Raw genomic sequence first — 20,547 nt, 5'->3', positions numbered from 1 at the left:
GACACCCCTATGCAGCGTGCCCTCACCATCGAGAAATGGCTCGGCATTGCTGTCTGGAAGCTGGCCACTCCAGACAGCTACTGATCCGCAGGACAGCAGTTCGGTGTAGGCAAGGCCACTGTTGGGGCTGTCATCATGGAGGTAAGGAGGCCAGGTAGGTGACCCCGTGGGGTGGGGAGTTGGGGGAGGGGGAAGCCTGGAGGAGGGGAGACCCTGGAAGGCAGGAGGGGAACCCGGGGAGGGGAGAGCCCCGGGGGCGGGTGGGAACCCTGCAAAAAGAGAGCCTGGGGAGTGGGAGAGCCTGGGTGGCGACGGGGGAGTCCAAGGAGGGGGTACTCCGGGGGGAGGGTGGACTCCAGGGGGCAGAAGGGAGCCCAGGGGGTGGGAGGGAACCCAGGGAGGGGAGACTCTGCGGGGAGAGGGGAGCCTGGAGGTGGGGAGGAACCCAGGGGCAGCTTGGGCGGGGCAGGCACACCCTGCATACCCCTCACGGGTGCTCATGTCCTCCCCCGGCAGGTGGTCCACATGCTGAACGTTCTGCTGCTCCACAGGCTCATGTGGCTTGGGGACCTGGATGCAGCCATTGCGGGGTTTGCCAGTATGGGGTTCCCTAACTGCTTCAGGGCCCCTGACAGGACCCACATTCCTATCCGTGCCCCGGAGCACAATGGAGAACACTTCCTAAACAGGAAGGGCTGCCACTCAGTGGTCCTCCAGGCCATGGTGGACAGCTGAGGCTGCTTCCAGGGCACATATGTTGGCTGGCCCATCAGCACCCACAAAGCCCGTGTTTTTAGGAACTTGGGCCTGAGCCACCGGCTGGAGGCAGGAACCTACATCCCCCAGAGAGATCTCCCTCTGGGGGACACCACCATGCCCCTCTGCCTCATGGTGGATGCAGCCTACCCCCTCCAGCCCTGTCTTATGCGCCCCTACATGGGCCACCTCAGTGCCAGCCAGGAGGGGTTCAACACCTGCCTGAATGATGCATGGCAGGTGGTCGAGCGGACTTCCAGCCACCTCAAAGGATGCTGGAGGTGCCTTCTCACCTGCCTGGACATGGGGCTCCCCAACATCCACAAGGTTGTAGCGTGTGCTGCACACTCCACAACTTGGTGGAGAGCAAGGGGGAGGCCTTCGTGCAGGGCTGGGCTGCAAAGGCTGGTACAGCCTACCCCCAGCCAGCCGCCATCCCGAGCTGCCAATCCAACCACGAGGAGATCCAGGTCCAGGAGGCCCCGTGGACCCATTTCAACCAGGCTGTGGGGTGAGCACCAGTGGGGCCATCCCTGGTGGGCCACTCACCACCTCACTGCCACCCACAACATACCACTGCCCCCGCACCCACACTGCTATGCCTTAAGAGCACACAACAACATGTTTTTGTTTTAAAAATAAACCTTAACATTATTTCAAACCAACAAAAATGATGAAATATGTGAACAGGAACGGGGGAACTATGTACATTGGGGGGAAAGCTGGTGGGACACAACTATTTACAACAAAGTGGGGGAACTATGTACAAAGGAGGGGGGCCTGGGGGGCCCAGTCCTTGGCCCCCTTTCCTACTGTGCAGCACCCAGCGTGGGGGGACATGACCCACACCTGGGCTGGAGGCCCTGTTGAGGCTGGGTGGGGGCTGGGCCGGCTCTTGAGCCCTGCAGTCCTCCTCTTTGGTGAGCTCCAGGGCAGGTGGAGGGCACCTGGGAGGGACGGCGGCTGGAGCAGTGGGGGGCGGCATCCGCTCAGTGATCCGCTCCGGGGTCCCAGCGATCCTGTTGAAAGTCTGCATAAAGGACCCCCAGGCCTCCTGGCGCCAGGCCAGTGCTCGCTCCTGCAAGTGGAGGCAGCACTCCTCCACCTGGCGCCAGAGGGTGGCGAGGACCTGGGGGTCAGCGGATGCCCATGGCTGGCTCCATTGGTGACGGGCTTGTCCCAGGGTCAGTCCCTGCTCCGTTGCCTGGCTGCCACAGCACAACATCCCCAGTGGGCTGTCCAGCATGACGGACGCAGTGCCCGTGCTCTCATGGCCCTCAGATGGTGCAGCTGCGGAAAAGAGAGGGAAAGAGAAAAGACAACCATTAGTCTGGGCCTTGAGCCGTGGCCCACTCCCCCTCCCCCCACCCCCGCTGGGTCCCTGTCCCCTGTCTCAGGATGGGTGTGGTGTCCCTGTAGGTGACCCCCCTTTGGGGGTTATTTTTCCCCCCTACCCCCAAGGAATGGGGCACGGTGCTGTCCCGGGGGGGTGGGTGCTGATGGGTTCTTGGAGCCATGCTGCTGCTGTCCCAGGGCCGTGGTCTGGCTGGGCTGTGGTGGGCCGGGGTCAGCTGGGTGTGTGGGGATACCCTGGTCCTGTCCCCTTGCCCCCGCCCCTTAACCCAGGGGTGTGCACCTGTGGGGTACATCCCTCACGGTCTGCTCCCGCAGTCGGGAGACACCCGTCGGGAGGACACGCCGTGCACTATTTCGAAGTTGGGCCGGCTATTTCAAAATAGCCGACTAGCGTAGACGCAGCTAAAGAGAACAAAAAGCAGTACATAACATTGGCAAAAGTATACAGTTATCCGTGCCACCCCTTTCTGGGCTACTATTGGCATCTGTGAGGGGTGGACACCATGACTCAGATCTTTTCCTGAACTCGGGTTGGTATTTGAGGAGGACTCACTGTTCTCCGTCCCTGAACAGGGAAGCAGACTTCGAGGCCCCTCTCAGTGAGTTGTGGATTTACAACTCAAGGAAAGTCCCAGTTACTGGTTTTACACCCAAGGTTATGCTGTCTCAGCTCTTGTTTTATGCCTCATTATACACACAAAGGTTTGTTTTGCTTTCTGTGCCAAGTCTTGTCTGTTGTTCAGCTAAGTCTCAGGCCTTCAGGCCAGACCTGCTTCATATGGGCATATGTTAAAGGTTCGGAGCAAAGACTGCGGTCAGAATCCTGCATAGTATTATTGGGATCTTGGCCCTCCTTGCTCACAATGTGAGTAAAGTTACTTTGTGATTTCAAGATATGGCATGTAAACATAGGTAAACCAGGGCTGAGTTTGGCTAGTTTAAGTGACGGCAACCTCTTTTTTTTTTTAATTAATGGGAGTTATCTGTTGCTGCTTCTCAAGCTGAATTCAGACCACTATTTTCAAGTAATTGATATGTTCTGACTAGCTCAAAAATGTAATTATCAGTTGAAAGAGAATTGTAAAGGAATTTATAATTTCAGCTATTAGCAAGAGCTATTTGACTTTAGTGGCTGGTTCAGTGAGATTTGCTTGACAGTTTAATTTAAAGATAAAACACTTCTAGCAAATATGAGGTCATAGTAAAAATCTCACAAAATTACTCTGATGTGGGTTCAGATACCATTAAATTGCTTAGATACATTTAATAGGATAAAGTTTTGACAAGATTGTATCGCCCACAAAAAACATTTCAGTCTTATAAGCTACGGGCTGCACTGGGATGCTACATCGAAATAGCTTATTTCAATGAATAGCGTTTACACATCCTCCAGGGCTGGTGCGGTTGACGTTCAACATCGACGTTGGACAGCACTACATCGAAGTAGGCACTTCAGGGGAGCGTCTACTCACCAAAGCAGCCCAAATCGAAATAACGGTGCCAGGAACAGCTGCAGACAGGGTCACAGGGCGGACTAGCACTTCCGGGGCAACAGCAAGCCGCTCCCTTAAAGGGCCCCTCCCAGACACACTCAGCCTGAACAGCACGCGGTCTGCAGAGCCACAAGCACACACACCCCGTGGAAGCAGCATGGACCCCCAGCAGCAGCAGCAGCCAGAGGCCTACACACCTGCCCCTGGAGGATCAGTGGTTGCCCTGCTCAGTACCATGCAGGAGGCAGCTGACCATCTTTTATTTCAGGAAGATGAGCTGTCCTCGGGGGATGAGAAAGCAGCCCCAGACCTTGCTGCCCTCCCAGCTCCTCCCCCCCCGGCCGCACACGCCGCCGACTGTGGAGATACCCCACGAGCAAGGACTGGTGGGAGCAGCTGGTGCTCAGCGAGTGGGACAACGACCGCTGGCTCCAGAACTTCCAAATGAGCTGGCAGACATTCCTGGAGCTCTGCCAGTGGCTCACCCCCACACTGAGGCACCAGGACACCCCCATGCAATGTGCCCTCACCGTTAAGAAATGGGTCGGCATCGCTGTCTGGAAGCTGGCCACTCCAGACAGCTACCAATCCGTAGGGCAGCAGTTTGGCATGGGCAAGGCCACCGTCGGGGCTGTCCTCATGGAGGTAAGAGGACCCACGGGGAGCGGGGGAGCCCGGGGGGGAGCCCAGGGGAGACCCCGGGGGGGGGAGCCTGGGGGGGGGAGCTCGGGGGTGAGCCCGGGGGGGAGGGCCAGACACATCCTGCACACCCCTCACCAGTGCTCTTTCATGTCCTTTCCCTGCAGGTCGTCCGCACAATCAATGCCCTGCTCCTCCACAGGCTCGTGCAGCTTGGGGACCCGGATGCTGCCATTGCGGGGTTTGCCAGCCTGGGCTTCCCAAATTGCTTTGGGGCTCTGGATGGGACCCATATCCCCATCCGTGCCCCGGAGTACAGCAGAGGATGCTTCCTCAGTAGGAAGGGATACCATTCTGTGGTCCTCCAGGCCTTGGTGGACAGCCGGGGCCAGTAGGCATCCTTCAGTCTGCATGGACTATGGATCGCACCCTTTTATAGTTTCAGTTGAGGACTTCATTTATAGCATCTACTGTGACTATGAAGACCCACATGAGAGTGACAGTCCTTGCTGCATCTCTTGCAGATGTGGTGGGGGTCTGGCAAGTCCTTAGTGTGCTTTCTGTGCGCTCGCTTCTCCTCTGCTAGCTGTCTGATCTTCATCTCGCCCTTCTGAAGGCCCTGGTGTAACCCCTGCCTCCATCTGCTGCGGTAGTCTGCTAGTTCTTCCCAGTTGTCCAGCTCGATGTCTACCTCTCTGAGGTCTCCCTTGCAGACATCTTTGTAGCGCAACTGGGGGCGTCCGGGAGGTCTTTTGCCAGAGGCTAGCTCACCATACAGGATGTCTTTTGGAATCCTTCCATCATTCATCCTGTGGACGTGGCCAAGCCAGTGGAGCCAACGCTGCCTGAGGAGGGTGTGCATCCGTGTTCTGCCTCTTGCTCCCCATTACCTGGAGCACCTCCTCCTTGACCCAGAGCCCCAGCAGGTCCCGGATCTCGGCCTCCATCCAGGAGGGGCCCCGCTGCCTCTTCCCCCTCTGGCTGCCAGCCTGGGAGCCCTGGGTCCCCTTTGGGGGGGTGCCCTGTGGGCACTTGGGGGGCTGGCTGGCTGCCATGGGGTGCAGGGTGCTGGCTTGAGGCTGCAGAGGGACATGCAGGCTGGGCACATGGCTGTGCTGCTGCCTGCACGAGCTCTCAGCTTCCTGCACAGGAAATAAGGGGGCGGGGAGCTTTAAGGGGCTACTGCACGCGGTGACCATAGAGCTCAGGGGCTGGAGAGAGCGTCTCTCAACCCCTCAGCTGATGGCCGCCATGGAGGACCCTGCTATTTCGATGTCGCGGGACACGGATCATCTACATGTACCCTACTTCGACGTTCAACGTCAAAGCAGGGTGCTATTCCCATCTCCTCATGAGGATAACGATTTTGACGTCTCACCACCTTACATCGATTTCAATTTCGAAATAGCGCTCGGTGCATGTAGACACGGCAGGCGCTATTTCGAAGTTGGCACAGCTACTTTGAAATAGCCAGCTAGTGTAGACACAGCTATAGTTAAGTAATTATACCCCTTATTCAAACCATATATAACTGCTGCTAAAAAGAATAACTAAGCAGTATAAAGTATTGAATTTACCAATTATTTCATTTAAAATTAAATTATTAGAAGACCCTCACAGTTCATGCATGAGGTTAAAGAATATGGTGGTGGAATATTTCACCTTACGCATTCCAACAACCACATTAACATCCATGACTCTGGAATTACTGCATCTACACAAGGAAGTCAGTGCTTTTGATGGCACCCAGAGAGACTGAAGAATGTAGCAGTTCCACTTTCCTTCTGGTAGCCCTCATCAGCTTGTGTTCCTGAACTGTTATATTTGTAAAAGCAAAATTATTCACATTTTAGTCATTTTCAAGGCACCAAATTGTTGATGCTTGAAATGCTGAACTGGCTGAATTCTAAGCTGATTTACTTGTAGAAATATAAAATAAGTAGCAGTTTAATAGGGTCAGGACCATTCTTACCTACCAGTAGTACTGCCAGGCCCAAACTCAGAAAGCCCCAGCCTGCCCCGCTTCCTTGTGCTGCGCCCAGAGCAGCTGGTTCTTCTCCACTCCTCTGCTTTTCCCCACCACCATTCACTCCTCCCTCACCGCCAGCCAGAACTTCTCCCCAGAGCCGGCTGCTCACACACACACACACACACACACACACACACACTTTTCTTACTTATTTTGGCCAGCAGGTGGCTGAGGATTTCTCTCTGTCCCCCAATACCAGTAGGCAGTGGGGGCGCTGGTTAGGATCTCTCTGCTGCTGCTGCTCTGGGCCAGTGACCATCCAGGTTTGGGCTCCCAGGGGGCAGGCACTCCGTTCCCAACTGCTCTGCATGCTCATTGATGTGGCAGGCTGGGGTAACTGGCACTTCCCCTCCACCCCCTCATCCCCCACAGAAAAGCCTCCTCTGCTGTGAGCACCAGAGCCAGGCCCATAGGGCTGGGTAGAGCTCTGAGGGAAGGGGCATCTCTACTCCTGAGCTTCCTCTTTCCTGTCCTCTGGGAGGCGTAATCCCTGCTCCGCCCTGGCTCACAGGAGAGTAGGTCAGTGTGGGAAGAGAAGAGCGGCCATGGGAGAGGGTTGGGTATTTGGGATGTTAGGCACTGAGGAGTTGGTGTGAGGTGCTGCAGTTGCGGTGGTGGAGCTATGGAGAAAGGTGATGGGCAGTGGGGGTGGGGAAGGTCTGTGGGGACTGAGGTGCTGGGCAGTGGGAAGTTTTGTGCGGGGTACTGGGGAGTTTTGGTGGGACAGAGGGTGCGGGTACTGGGTAGGGCTGGTATGTTCAAGGCTCTGTGCATTAGTTTTAGGTGGGATGGGATTGCTAGGCATGGCTGTCCCAGGGGTGTTGTACAGGGAGGCTGTGATGCAACATTGACCCATGGGGAAGGGGTACACTGGCAGCACAGAGCTGAGCAGGCCAGTGTGCACCTGGCAGTTTCTATATTGTGCCGTCACACTGGGGGAAGCAGGGCCATGTCATGCCCCATTGCCCTGGACCTGCACCCCACTCCAAGGACTGAACTCCTTCTGCCACATTCCATTGACCCCATAGGGTCCCACAAATGTAAGTGGTACCGGACCCAAAAAAGTTCATCCAGCCCTATCAGTGCGCTACAGAAATGAGTCACCAGGTTCATTTCAGTAGCCGTACCTTTACGGATGCACCCTTATAGAGAAGGTGCAAACAGCCTTCATGGGTGCTCAGAAAAAAAGCCTGAGCTATGCAGGATGAAACTATCTTAAGTTTCCTGGGAGAAAGCCCAAATCTCTTCCATAATTACTGACAGAAACATACTCTCTCACTCCATGAATGAATATAAACTCGGTATTGCTCATAGCAAGGCACGTGAAAGATTGCAGAGCATGAATGAATTAAATTTCAGCCTAATTTTGAAGTCAGGCATAGTTTCAGCTGTGTGACTGGATACACAGAATATTCTATATTAAATAAATGCAATTTTACATGTGCAGAGATGTGAGAAAATTTGCTTTGTGAAAAAGAAATATATAAACTGCAGCCAGCTTACATTTTGCCTGACTTTTAATTGGTGTCTTGCAGTAGATTTGAAAGAATTTCTACTTTCGGTGACACTTCACTGTGAAAGAGAAATCCTCCCTTATTTATGTTAATGTTATATGGGAAAGTTTTCGTAATAGCATTGGTTATATTACTAATAGTATCATCTCATTGCTGACCTCTAGTTTAAGGAGGGGGTAGCAATAATGTACCGGTGTTTTGTTTTCATAACTCTTACTTTAAAAAAAAACATGAGAAAATAAAAAAAAACCCTCTCTGTACAAAGGCACTGCTCCTGTCCACACATAAATCATATTGATTAGTTGTTTCTCTAAATACAACCCATTAAGTAGGTGTGCTTTTGTGGTAGACAGACTTCCAGGGCTTACCTCAGATGAGCAAGCTAAAACAGTGAGGAAGTTGCAGTTCAGCCAACAGTTTAAATTAGCCACCCAAGCCTGCCTGCCTACCTACCCTTTGGGGTCTGAGCAAAGGCAGCTACAACATGACACACCTGGGCCACAATAATCCATACTGGTGCCTGTACCACACTAACTCAACCTGAGCTAGCATGATCTTATCAGCCAGCATTGGGAATTGTATCTCTCAGCTACACCCTATGATTTCAGGGGGACTTTACATGTCATCAGGTCCCTTTTCTAATGTGTGCACTTGGAAAACTGGGACCTTGGACTGTACATTCTTAGGGAAACAATTTATTTTATCATCTAGCATATTGTTGGGGGAGATAAAAGAAATATATTACCTACTTCTTTTAAAAAGTAGGTAAACAGCAAATTCTGAAGACAATTCAGTCTATGTGCAACAATGCCAGAGAGATATGCAGCTATAAGAAGAGCCATAGACGTTCTATTTATACAGTAAATAGAAAGTTCACAGAGCAAACTTCTCTTCCAAACACACAAATCGTGGGACATAATGACTCTCACATCATGGACGTGGTATTGATTTGAAAGCAGATCTGTCATGAAATTGACATGGACTGGACAAGGGAATTGTTTGAACTTTTCTGTGATAAAATGGATTCCACCCCTTCCCCCTTTGTTATTTCCTGTGAGGAGAAAGATGTTGACTTGTAACTCAGCAGTTAATGCTTATTTGATCAAAGGTTCATGTTACCATGACAGCACAGTGGAACCAGTCTTTCCTGTGAAAGCCCGTGAACTATTTGGTATTGGAGGATGCTTTTTAAAAAATTGTGATTTTAGCTCATGTAATGCATCATTATCCTAGCCACTTCTTCATGTTTTGTTGGCATTCTACTTGATGTTTTAAAAAAGAATGATTTCCTTTCGCCTCGTGTAAAGTAGTAGTGGTTCTTAGCAAAAGAAAGAAAATTCTGGCACGTGTACGGATGGCTGTGTGACATTTCATGACTGTCAAATTAATAACTTTTTGTGTGAGTCACTTCTGATTTGTAGTTTGAACTGGATAACTTATACATATCTGCTTGTAAAGGTTGTCTATTCTGGTAATCAGTGGGTGATTTTTGAAGTGAGAAGAAACGTCTGTTAAAATATTCCTATTGCTGGCACCTGAGGAGTGGAGGGATGATAGGTACATTCTCCTCTCACAGTTGACATACAGGTAAAAGTGTGGACTATGACTGGCACAGAAATCTGATTTACCATGTGAAATTATTAAACTAGCATGAGCAATTCATTACACCCCATAACATAAAGGGGGCCTTGGCAACATCGCTATTACTTCCACTTAATTAACAAAACAAAAATATATTACTGAAGAAACTATTTATGATGAGGTCCCAGCAGTTGGGTAGCCTAGTGGCAAGATCCAGAGTAGGTGGGCCAAATGGGAAGGAGGAGTTACTGGCCTCCTGTTGTCTTGGCCAAGGGACCCTGAACTACTCCCTTGCTACTCCTTAAGTTTGGGGTATGGCCCAGTAGTCTAAATTCTCCCTCAATTGGGGTCTTTCAGGGGGTTTCCCCCTTCTCCCAGAGGGGTAGGGTGGGTGCTTAAATGCTCCCCTGGCTGATAAGCTGGCAGAGTGTGGTTCCTCTGCTGAACTGGTCTTATATTCTTAGCTACAGTACATTTAAGCCCTTTGCTGCAGGGTTTGTGCCATAATCCATGGCCCAAAAAGGATCACTGGCTGGAAAAATGTGCCTCCCATAGTTAAGGAAGTGCATTCATTTTTCACCAAGTTGTGTTCATATACCATATGATGCTATCTTTATAGCCTGATAGCCTATTGGAAACCAAGACGTAGTATTCGTCCTATGGACAGCTTTGATTAATGACAACCAGTTTTTCAAACATGGTTATGTCCTTATTTGTTTTTGAAGCACGATAGAATGATAAACAACCTACTCAGCTGAAGTTCATAGCAAAATTTACTGCAACATAGTTTCTGGAGATTAAAGTGTGGTGAATTTAGAACTATTTTACACTGCCACTATGGTACAGAGAGTCAATGTTGGGGAACTACCAGGCCAAACACTGTGAGCATGATGGCCTTGAACCAAAACCCCAAACTCTTCAGCTGAACTTGTGTGTAGAGTCCTGCATTTGAACCAAGATTAGATTTTGAATTTTCTGACTGGTTTCTTTCAGCATAAAAGTCTCTTCAAAACCCTGGATCCAAACCCCATGAAGGAATTGTAGGTCTTCAATGGACTCATCTCTGTTACAACGTTTGCAGTATTGCAAGTTAAATTGATACGAATAATGAAACTTCTTACTTCAAGGCATAAAATAACTAGGGGGATCAGGAAGAAATTGGTTCCCACTGCAACTAGGTATAATATTGCAAAATTTTTCTGTATGATATAGGGCAAGTGATACCTTTCCATAAACCTGAATATTGTTGAAAGTATGCTGAATTATATGGGCCAATGGTTTAATTCAGTATTTGTCAACTAGGGGTACATGTACCCTTGGTGGTACACCAAGGTCTTCCAGGGGGGCGCATCTATTCATCTTGATATTTGCCTAGTTTTACAACAGGCTACATAAAAACACGAATAAGTCAGTGCAGTCTAAAAATTCATTCAGATATTGACTTGTTTCTACTGCTTCATATATCTTATGCTGAAATTCATTTATTTGATAATAAGATGGTAGAAAGCCAGCAAGTTTTCAGTAGTAGTCTTCTGTGATCTTTTTTTACCTTTTTGTAATTAAGCAGCTTTTAAATGAGATGTAACTTTAACCTTGGTGTTATGCAAAACAAATCTGACTGCCAAAAAGGGTACAGTCATCTGGAAGGGTTCAGTGACAGTTGTTTCAAGACCTCAGATTACCTAGGACCTTTTTTCACAAAGGCGGTACACATACCTTTAGGGGTACATGAGAGAAGTCTGGGGGTACTTATTATTTTTTTAAAAGGGGTACTTTATAAAAAACGTTGAAAAACACTGGTTTAATCCACAACTGAAATTTACAGGATCTGAGGAAAGCAATTATGATTAGCGTATGTGAGACGCATGTGCCAATGATGCCAGGTCTGTCTCCTTTAAGAACTTGTGATCCCAGAGCTCAAATACTGATGCCATTCAAACTTCCAGGATTTGAATGCAATGAAGAATAAATCACTTTCCTTGATTCAGGCAAGGCTTTATCTCTGTGACAGGCATATTAAAATCAGGCCTTATTTGTACTGTGACCACCACAGATTTCTTCTTCCTCTGCATTTCAATTTTGCAAAGAATAGCAAATTGTCATGGGACCAAAATATTGTAAGAGGGATATAAAAGAAAAAGGCAGGGGATGAACAAAGGAAAGTGGGGCAGGGAGAATGGGTGGGGAAATGTAAATCTAATTAAAAAGAGAAAGATTTAAAAAATGAGAAAAAAAGATTTTTAAATATTTTTAAAAGAAAAATAGAAATAGAACCACGATGACAAGACAAGAAACAGAGATAAGAGGTGAAGAAACACTAAAAGGAAAAGGTATTAGGAAAAGTTAAAATAGAAATAATAAGAAATAAAGGGAGAGCATGCCACAAGTGATAAAAATGAAAGACAGAGGAATGCTGGCTTGATCACCAGTTTGTGCATCCTTATCTGAAAATTTTGGCTTTCTTCAAAGGGAAACATCAACAGAAGCTCTATGTATGTCTTCCCTAGGTTCTGCCCTGTCTGCTGCTGTAGAAAGCAGGATCAAAATTAATTGGATATTGATGAGGAACTAGCTCACTATCTTCTGGAGACCCCTCAGGTTTGAGATGTTTCCAAAGCTTGCCCTTCTGGATCATGAAATAGTTAACTACCTCAGAGAACTTTAACCACAAACTAAGCAGATCTCCCTTTTTAATGAATGGCCCAATTTGTGGGCCAGTCCCTTTGAAAAGGTGAAAACTTTCAGGTAAGCAATCAAAATGTATCCATTCTCTCTCAAAGTTAGGTCCACAGATCCTCAATGAGCAATATTCTCAACAGTCACAAAATTGCTAGAGAGGGAACAAAATAATGTCACCGAGAGACAAACTTCAATCTATTACGACTACAATGATTCAGATGCCTTAGCGCCTCTGAGTGCTAGTGAAACCAGTACGTTTATTGTTTTTCTTATGCTCTCAGTTCTTTACTGATAAAATTTAAAGCTCACCCTACATCCAGGAGAGGCCATAGCTTGTCCTTTGAGGAAAGCAAAGAGATCTATTGTGCTTGATGAAAACATTGAAGTCACTTTGGGAACAAGATGGGATCCGTTCTCAAAACCACCAAGACGCTTAGCACAATACTGAAAGGCCAAGACTGAGCTCTGTGCTCCTTAGGAAGATGCAATAGCTGATCTTTTCTATTGAAGTGATATGTATGGGAGATGAAAGATTCTGTGGATGCACTCAGATTTGCAGACTGTGCAGACATGTCAAAACCAAAATCCAAACCATCTTGTTAAAATCTCCAGAACATGAGAGACTTTGGCTACACAACATGGAATATGCCTGTCTCCACCCCAGACTGTCAATGGCAGCAGCAGTATACCACTTTCATGCTAGATTTCTTTCAAATTCCAAGCTACTAGATTTTAACTGGCTTGGATCCCAGTGAAGAATTGGACAAATCTGACCTCTGATTCAGGAGCAATGGTGGCTACACTCTCGTGTTTATGAGGTTGGAAACCCGAGGTCCCAGAGACCAGAGAGGGACACTGATATCACTTCTTCTTATGGCATTCTAACCTTATGTATTTCCTTGGTAAGGATGGGCGCTGAAAGAAACACACAAAGTAAGGCCCTTTGACTTTCTTCGTGGATGGGACATTTATGCCTCTGGTTCCTGGCTCCCTTTTTTCTGTCAAGAGCAGGGAACTTTCCAGCTTACTGTACACAGAATGAGAACTCCAAAAATGTTGATGATTCTTTGGAAGAATTAATTGTGAAGCATCTATGCCACCTGCTTGATTATTATTCCCTTCAGCTTAGCCAGTCAGCCTCTCATCTGCTGACGTCACAGCTGGGCCTCCACTCAATGCATCAATGCATTATGTAGATCCCTTCACCTCATACACCCGAATGGCTTACACAGGCTATGACTGATGTAGCTGTCTTCATCACATATGGCCATTTATGAGTTGTTAAAGAGTGTTCCTTCCTGCGACTGCCCTACCAAATTTACAGTGCTTTTAGGTTTCTTTCTCAGTCATATAATTTTTAAAATAGCAAATTCAGGATTTCAGATATTTAAACTCTCTTTCTTGAAACCCACGAGTACTGTAACACCAAAGCTGCGTCTACACGTGCCGGCTACTTCAAAGTAGCCGCGCCAACTTCAAAATAGCGCCCGCCACTTCTACACGTGGCGAGCGCTATTTCGAAGTTGACATTCATGTAAGGCGGCGAGACGTCGAAGTCGCTATCCCCATCAGGAGATGGGAATAGCGCCCTATTTTGACGTTGAATGTCGAAGTAGGGCACGTGTAGCCAATCCACGTCCTGCAACATTGAAATAGCGGGGTCCGCCATGGCGGCCATCAGCTGAGGGGTTGAGAGATGCTCTGCCTAGCCCCTGAGCTCTATGGTCACCGCGTGCAGTGGCCCCTTAAAGCTCCCCACCCCCTGCCTTCCTGTGCAGGAAGCTGAGAGCGCGTGCAGGCGGCAGCAGTAACATGCGGCCAGCCTGCATGCCTCCCTGCAGCCCAAAGACACCCCCCCCCACTGCGATGGCCACCCACCAGCCCCCCAAGCGCCCACAGGGCACCCCCCCAAGGGAAGCCAGGGCTCCCAGCCTGGCAGCCAGCCCTGGAAGAGGCAGTGGGGCCCCTCCTGGATGGAGGCCAAGATCCGGGATCTGCTGGGGCTCTGGAGCGAAGAGGAGGTGCTCCAGGTAATGGGGAGCAAGAGGCGGAACATGGATGCGTTCGCTCGGCTGGCCGAGGGCCTGACCGCCCGGGGTCACCCTGCCCGCACTCTTGACCACGTCAGGAGTAAGGTCAAGGAGCTGCGGCAGGGTTACACCTGGGCCCGGGATGCGGCCAGCCGATCTGGGGCCGTCCACACCACTTGTCCCTTTTAAAGGGAGCTCAGGGAAATCCTGGGCCCCCGGCACACCTCCTCCCTGCCAGCCACTCTTGACACCTCGGCCGACGAGCCCCAGCAGGTCCCAGAGGCGGAGTCCGCCCCGGAGGCAAGCCCCGTACCCCAGGGCCCCCCCCAGGAGCCCACCCCTGCGATGCCGGAGAAGGAGGAAGGGGAATCCTCCTCCAGCAAAGGGGGGCTCCACATTGCGCTGCCGTCCCAGAGCTCCAGCCGGGCGTCCGCCCCCCGGGTGTCCCCCAGCCGTGGGAGTGGACTGTCAGGTATGTACCCCCCCCGGTGCACACCCCCGGGGTTGAGGGGCGGGGGTAATAGATATAACCTGGGCCCTCCACTTGCCCAGATGACCATGGCCCCAAGGACAGCAGTGGCATGTCCCTCAGAAGAGTGCATCAGCCCCTGCCCCCCACAGCATGACAGTGCCATGCCCCATCCCCAGGGCTGGGGGGAGCGGAACCTCTAGGGTTCCCCAGGGGGAGGGGGTTGGACACCCAGGAGCAGCAGCATGTGATGGAGTGGGGGGAGTGCAAATGCGAGACTCAGGCTACATATGAGAAACAAGCAGAATAGCTCCCAGTGGCTAAGGATGACCCTGGGGCTACAACTGGCAGGTTACACCTCCTCCATGAACAAAGAGGAGGGAGGAGCCGAGCTGGGTTTGAATCGTGGGGCAGCAGTTAGAGGCTAGGGGAAGGGAGAGCTAGAAGGCAGCCAGCCTGAGAAGGGGGAAAGCTACACCCCATAGGGGCACCCCTCGGGGTCTTCTCCCCAGGAAGGGTTGGAAGGATTGTCTCTGACTGCTGTACTGTCGCTTCTGTGAGAAACTGGGCATCTGTTGCCTAATAAACCTCCTGTTGTACCTGCTGAGTGAGAGTCACTCCTGCCAGTGGATGGGGTGCAGTGTAGGGGGACCCCTGAACCCCATCACAGCAGCATCTCCTGGGGACAGGTATGGGGAACCTGCAGCAGAGGGGTGGGGGGACAAGGGCCACGGCTCGGGGCCCACACCAATGGCTGTCTCCACTCTTCTTCCCCCCCCTCCTGTGTTCCACAGCTGCACCATCGGAAGGACCGGAGAGCACCGGCGAGGCGTCAGTGGTCCCGAACAGCCCTCCGGGGCCATCACTCCAGGCCAGCCCCTCGGCGGAGGACCCACCAGCCCCACGGCGGGGAGGACGGCGGACCCAGCACCAGCAGCCGACGGCCGACGGACCCCCAGCTGCTGGACCTCCACCGTCGGCAGCTGGAGGTCGCCAAGCAGCGGCTGCGGGTGGAGGAATGCCGCCTCCAGCTGCAGGAGCGGGCACTGGCCTGGTGCCAGGAGGCATGGGGGGCCTACGTGCGGACCTTCAACCGTATCACGGACTACCTTGCTGCGCCCGCCCTGCCTGCTCCACCTGCTGCTCCACCCGCTGCTCCACCTGCTGCGCCATCCGCCGTCGCACCGCCACCCGCCACCGAGGGCCCTTCTGCTGAGGGGGACCTGGGGCCAGCTGACACTCGCCGGCCATATCTCCCGGTCCGCCTGGCCCCCAGCCAGCCCTCGCCAGGGCTGAGGCCGAGGCGGGGATCCTGGCCGCCCACTCCCAGCGCTGGACTTTAGGGGTGTGGGGCCCAGGACGTGGGCCCCCCCCCTTTGTATATATTCCCCCCAGTTTTAAGTTAGTTTGTTGTAAATAGTTTGTATATTTGACCCCTGTTACAATGCTGATCCTTACCCGCCCCCATGTAAATAGTTCTCCCCTTCCTTGTCTTCAGCTTTCATCTTATCCCTATTTATAATATATATACATATATATATATATATATATATATATATATATATATGTTATATTTTCCCTGTAAATAGTTAGTCTTGTTGATAATAATAATGAGAGTTCTAAAGATATTTGAGTTGACGAACAACTGTCTGCTTTTATTTACAAGAAAAGTGTGGGGGCGTGCTCCTGGGTGCTCTGTGGTGTGGGCGTAGGGGCAGGGGGTGTTGTGGAGGATGGTGGGGGCAGTGGGGGGGCCTGCCAGCGTTCACCCCGTGGCCTCATCGAACTGGGCCCACAGGGCATCCCGGACCCGGGTCCCTTCGGGGTCCACCTGGTGACTGGGGGCAGCGGGTGGCTGCACATCGGCCCTGCCGGCCTCCACAGCCCAGCCCTGAAAGAAGGCCTCCCCCTTGCTCTCCACAAGGTTGTGGAGGGCTCTGCACGCACCCACAATCTGGGGGATGTTGGTGGGGCCCGCATCAAGGCGGGTGAGGAGACACCTCCAGTGCCCTTTGAGGCGCCCAAATGTGCGCTCCACCACCTGGCGCGCGTGGTTCAGGCGCTGGTTGAAGCACTCCTGGCTGGCAGAGAGATGCCCCGTGTACGGGAGCATGAGCCAGGGCCGGAGGGGGTATGCCGCATCTGCGATGATGCAGAGGGGCATGGTGGTGTCCCCCACAGAGCTCTCCCGCTGGGGGATGTAGGTCCCCGCCTCCAGCCGGCGGCACAGGCCCGAGTTCCAGAATACCCGGGCGTCGTGAGTGCTGCCAGGCCAGCCCACATAAATGTCCAGGAAATGGCCCCAGCTGTCCACCAAGGCCTGGAGGACCACTGAGTGGTAGCCCTTCCTGTTTAAGTAGCGTCCTCCACTGTGATGCGGGGCGCGGATGGGGATGTGAGTCCCATCCAGAGCCCTGAAGCAATTTGGGAAGCCCAGGGTGGCGAAGCCCAGGGTGGCAAAGCCCGCGATGGCGGCATCCGAGTCCCCAAGCCTCACGAGCCTGTGGAGGAGCAGGGCACTGATGGCGCAGACGACCTGCAGGGGAAGCACATGTGAGAGCACCAATGAGGGGTGTGCAGGGTGTGTGTGGCCCTCCCCTGCCAGGGCCCCCTTCCCCTCCCCTCCCCTCCCCTCCCCTGTCAGGGGCCCCCTCCCCGCCCCCACCAGGGCTGCCTCCCCCTCCCCCCGTGGGTCCTCTTACCTCCATGAGGACAGCCCCGACAGTGGCCTTGCCAATGCCAAACTGCTGGCCCACGGATCGGTAGCTGTCTGGAGTGGCCAGCTTCCAGACAGCAATGCCGACCCGTTTCTCGACGCTGAGGGCACGCTGCATGGCAGTGTCCTGGTGCCTGAGTGCGGGGGTGAGCCACTGGCACAGCTCCAGAAATGTCTGCCAGCTCATGCGAAAGTTCTGGAGCCAGCGGTCGTCGTCCCACTCTCCGAACACCAGCCGCTCCCACCAGTCGGTGCTCGTGGGGTAGCTCCACAGCCGGTGGGGGGTGCGGGGTGCTGCAGGGTTGGGGATTGCGTCCTCCTCCCCTGCGGGCAGCTCCTCCTCTGTGGCAAGGAGGTGCTCAGCTGCCTCCTGCATGGCATGGAGCAGGGCAAGCACTGCTCCTGCAGGGGCCGTTGGGTGGACCTCTGGCTGCTGCTGCTGCTGCTGCTGCTGCTGCTGCTGCTGCTGCTGCTGCTGGGGGTCCATGACTGCGTCGCTTGAGGTGTGCGTGCCTATGGCTCTGCAGACCGCGTGCTGTGCAGGCTGCGTGTGTCTGGGAGGGGTCCTTTAAGGGAGCAGCTAGCTGTTGCCCCGGAAGTGCTAGTCAGCCCTGTGACCCTGTCTGCAGCTGTGCCTGGCACCCTTATTTTGATGTGTGCTACTTTGGCATGTAGACGTTCCCTCGCAGCGCCTATTTCAATGTGGTGCTGCGCAACGTCGATGTTGAACGTCGACGTTGCCAGCCCTGGAGGACGTGTAGACGTTATTCATCAAAATAGCCTATTTCGATGTTGCTACATCAAAATAAGCTACTTCGATGTAGCGTTCATGTGTAGACGTAGCCGTAGAGGCTCCCCTGCAGCACCTACTTCGATGTGGTGCTGCCCAATGTCGACGTTGAACATCGACGGCACCAGCTCTGGAGGACGTGTAGACACTATTCATCGAAATAGCTTATTTCGATGTAGCGAAATCGAAATAATCTATTTCAATGTAGCACTCACCTGTAGACGTAGCTCAAGAGTCCTGTAACAAACTAGGCTGGACTGTCCTGAGAACAGGGTCCTGATTTTTCCACATGCTTTTAATTTACACACTGGATTAAGCTGAAGTCCAGAGTTACTGGTGTGAAGTGAGAATCAGAACCAAAGGGAATGATCCTGTTGGACGAAAACAACCTTATAGGTTAACATGTTAGTTGTTCTCTGTTACTTATATTCCTTTTCATTGCCTGCAGTCTTTATAAATCGATAATTGTATCCTAAATTCTAACTTAACATTGAATATGCTGACTTGGTTCTTCTATAAAACTTTTCCTTCTGAGCATCTTTTGAGCAGCTTGCAGCTGTGCAGCAAGGGACACTATCAGTAATGCACATTACTCAGCAGAGGAAACTCAAGGTATGTGTTTGAATTAGGGACCCAGACGGGATATATATTAATAGACAATAATGGAGCTTCTGGTCAAAGCAGAACTAAACGAAGATAAACTGTCAAATGGGCAGCTGACCTTGATGAATAATGTATTGTTTTCTGGAAAACCGCAAATCTCTTTTCTTTGGGTTCAATTATTTTGAGCTAGCCTCAAGCTAGCGCCCCGAGACCCAAGGAGCACAGAGAAGCTGGGCAGCCAAGGCCACAGCTACCCTATCCCCGGAGCATGGAGAAGAAAGGCAGCCTGTGGCCCCAGGCCGCCAATACCCAGCTCTGGAGCACAGGGATGGCAGGCAGCACGCAGCCCCAGCCCCTGTCAGAGCACAGGGGATTTGGGCTGGAGGGGAGGCTGAAAGAGTGGGGAGGCCAGGACAGAGAGGAGCATGTGTTGGATCTTGCCTGCTGCTTGGTCATGCCTTCCTGTCTGAGGCACCCGTCAGCTTCCCTTCAGGCTTGTGGCTATTCACATATGCACATGGCCCCTGCCATGGCCAGGCAGAGAGCCTGCCTGAGAAATCAGCTGGACTGCCGGCCAGGCATCTGCCAGATAAGTCTCCCAGCCAGAGCTTGCCTCTGGCACCCCAGACACCCCTCCCCCAAACCCTCTGCCCCCATTCTGCCCTCCCTGTCCGTCACCCATAACTCCTTCCCAGACCAGCCTATGTGACCCACCACCCATGATAGCAGTGGAAGTAAATATATAAAACTACCCAGAAAAAGAAACATTAAGATTCAATCTCAGGCTTTACACTTCCATATTTCTTTCTAATACAAATTACTTCTTGCCTTTAAATAGTTTCTAGCATGTCTCCCTTCCTATAGGGGGGATTCAGTGTTTCACGAGCAGCTTCCTGCCAGAGGCCATTCCTCGGTTTCTATATGGATTTCACTACAAAGCCCGTAAATGTTAAAAAAAAAAAAGTTATGCAGATTTTCCCCTCCAATCACTACCAATATTAGTAAATCCCCAGGTGTCTCAATGTCTTCCCGTTAACTTTAATGGCCCTTCCTGGTTTGTACACTACACCAGTGTTTCTTGAAGTTTTTGAGACCACAGAACATCAAACAATAATATTCTCATTTGGAACTCCAATGAAAATTTTCTTCAAAAATTGTCAAACCAAAAATAAAATAAAATACAACAAAACTCCAACAGCAGCGTATACAGCAAAACCAAAATGAAGTAATTTAATCAGGTATCATAGAAATGAAGAAGTAACATTACATCTTGTTTTAATAGCAGAAAACGTATTCCACCGGTCTGTGATATCAAAAACAGTGTCATGCGTGTGGCATGCCTGTGCGTTGTTCATGGAACACCAGTATTCTGTGGAACATAGTTAAAGAAACACTGCACTAGATCATTACTTGAGCCCGTTTTTGTGTAAACATGTGGCTTGGATGGCACTGGTCACTGTCTGATCGCCCACCATCTTGCTGTGAGATGGAGCCAAAGTTTGTGAGCACAATTGTCATATATATAACTCCGTAACCCTAGACTATGCATATCTCAAAAGTATTATGAGATTGAGAATATCAAAAGGGCTGTGTCTACACTACAAAATAACTTTGAAGTTGCTTACTTCAAAGTTATGCTTCAAAGTAAGCAACTTCGAAGTGGAGCATCTACATACAAAATGCACTGTCCCTTACTTTGAAGAAGGCTTTTCCCTACTTCAAAGTACAGCATCTACACACAATTAGCCCCTACTTTGAAGTGAGGGGCCAGGAAATGATGCAGGCATGGGATCACATGGCTGACAAGCCCTTTCAGGCTCACAGCCAGCTGACCCCTTAAAGGGCCCCTCACAACACCCACACCCTGCACATGCTCAAGGCTGCCAGGCTGT

General features: G+C 51.3%; 1 long non-coding RNA gene across 1 annotated transcript in view; it reads right to left on the bottom strand.

Annotated features, from left to right (window-relative positions):
* Nucleotides 1-2,489: 2,489 nt before the first annotated feature.
* The window catches only part of LOC142008993 (uncharacterized), a 28,332-nt gene continuing 10,274 nt past the window's right edge, over nucleotides 2,490-20,547 (bottom strand). Inside the window, exon 3 of the long non-coding RNA XR_012644301.1 lies at nucleotides 2,490-2,514. This is a non-coding gene — a long non-coding RNA (uncharacterized LOC142008993). The remainder of the gene's footprint in view (nucleotides 2,515-20,547) is intronic.

The sequence above is a fragment of the Carettochelys insculpta genome, chromosome 2 (assembly GCF_033958435.1).
Source record: "Carettochelys insculpta isolate YL-2023 chromosome 2, ASM3395843v1, whole genome shotgun sequence".
In the NCBI taxonomy this organism is placed as follows: domain Eukaryota; kingdom Metazoa; phylum Chordata; order Testudines; family Carettochelyidae; genus Carettochelys; species Carettochelys insculpta.
This window is presented reverse-complemented; position numbering and strand designations above follow the sequence as displayed.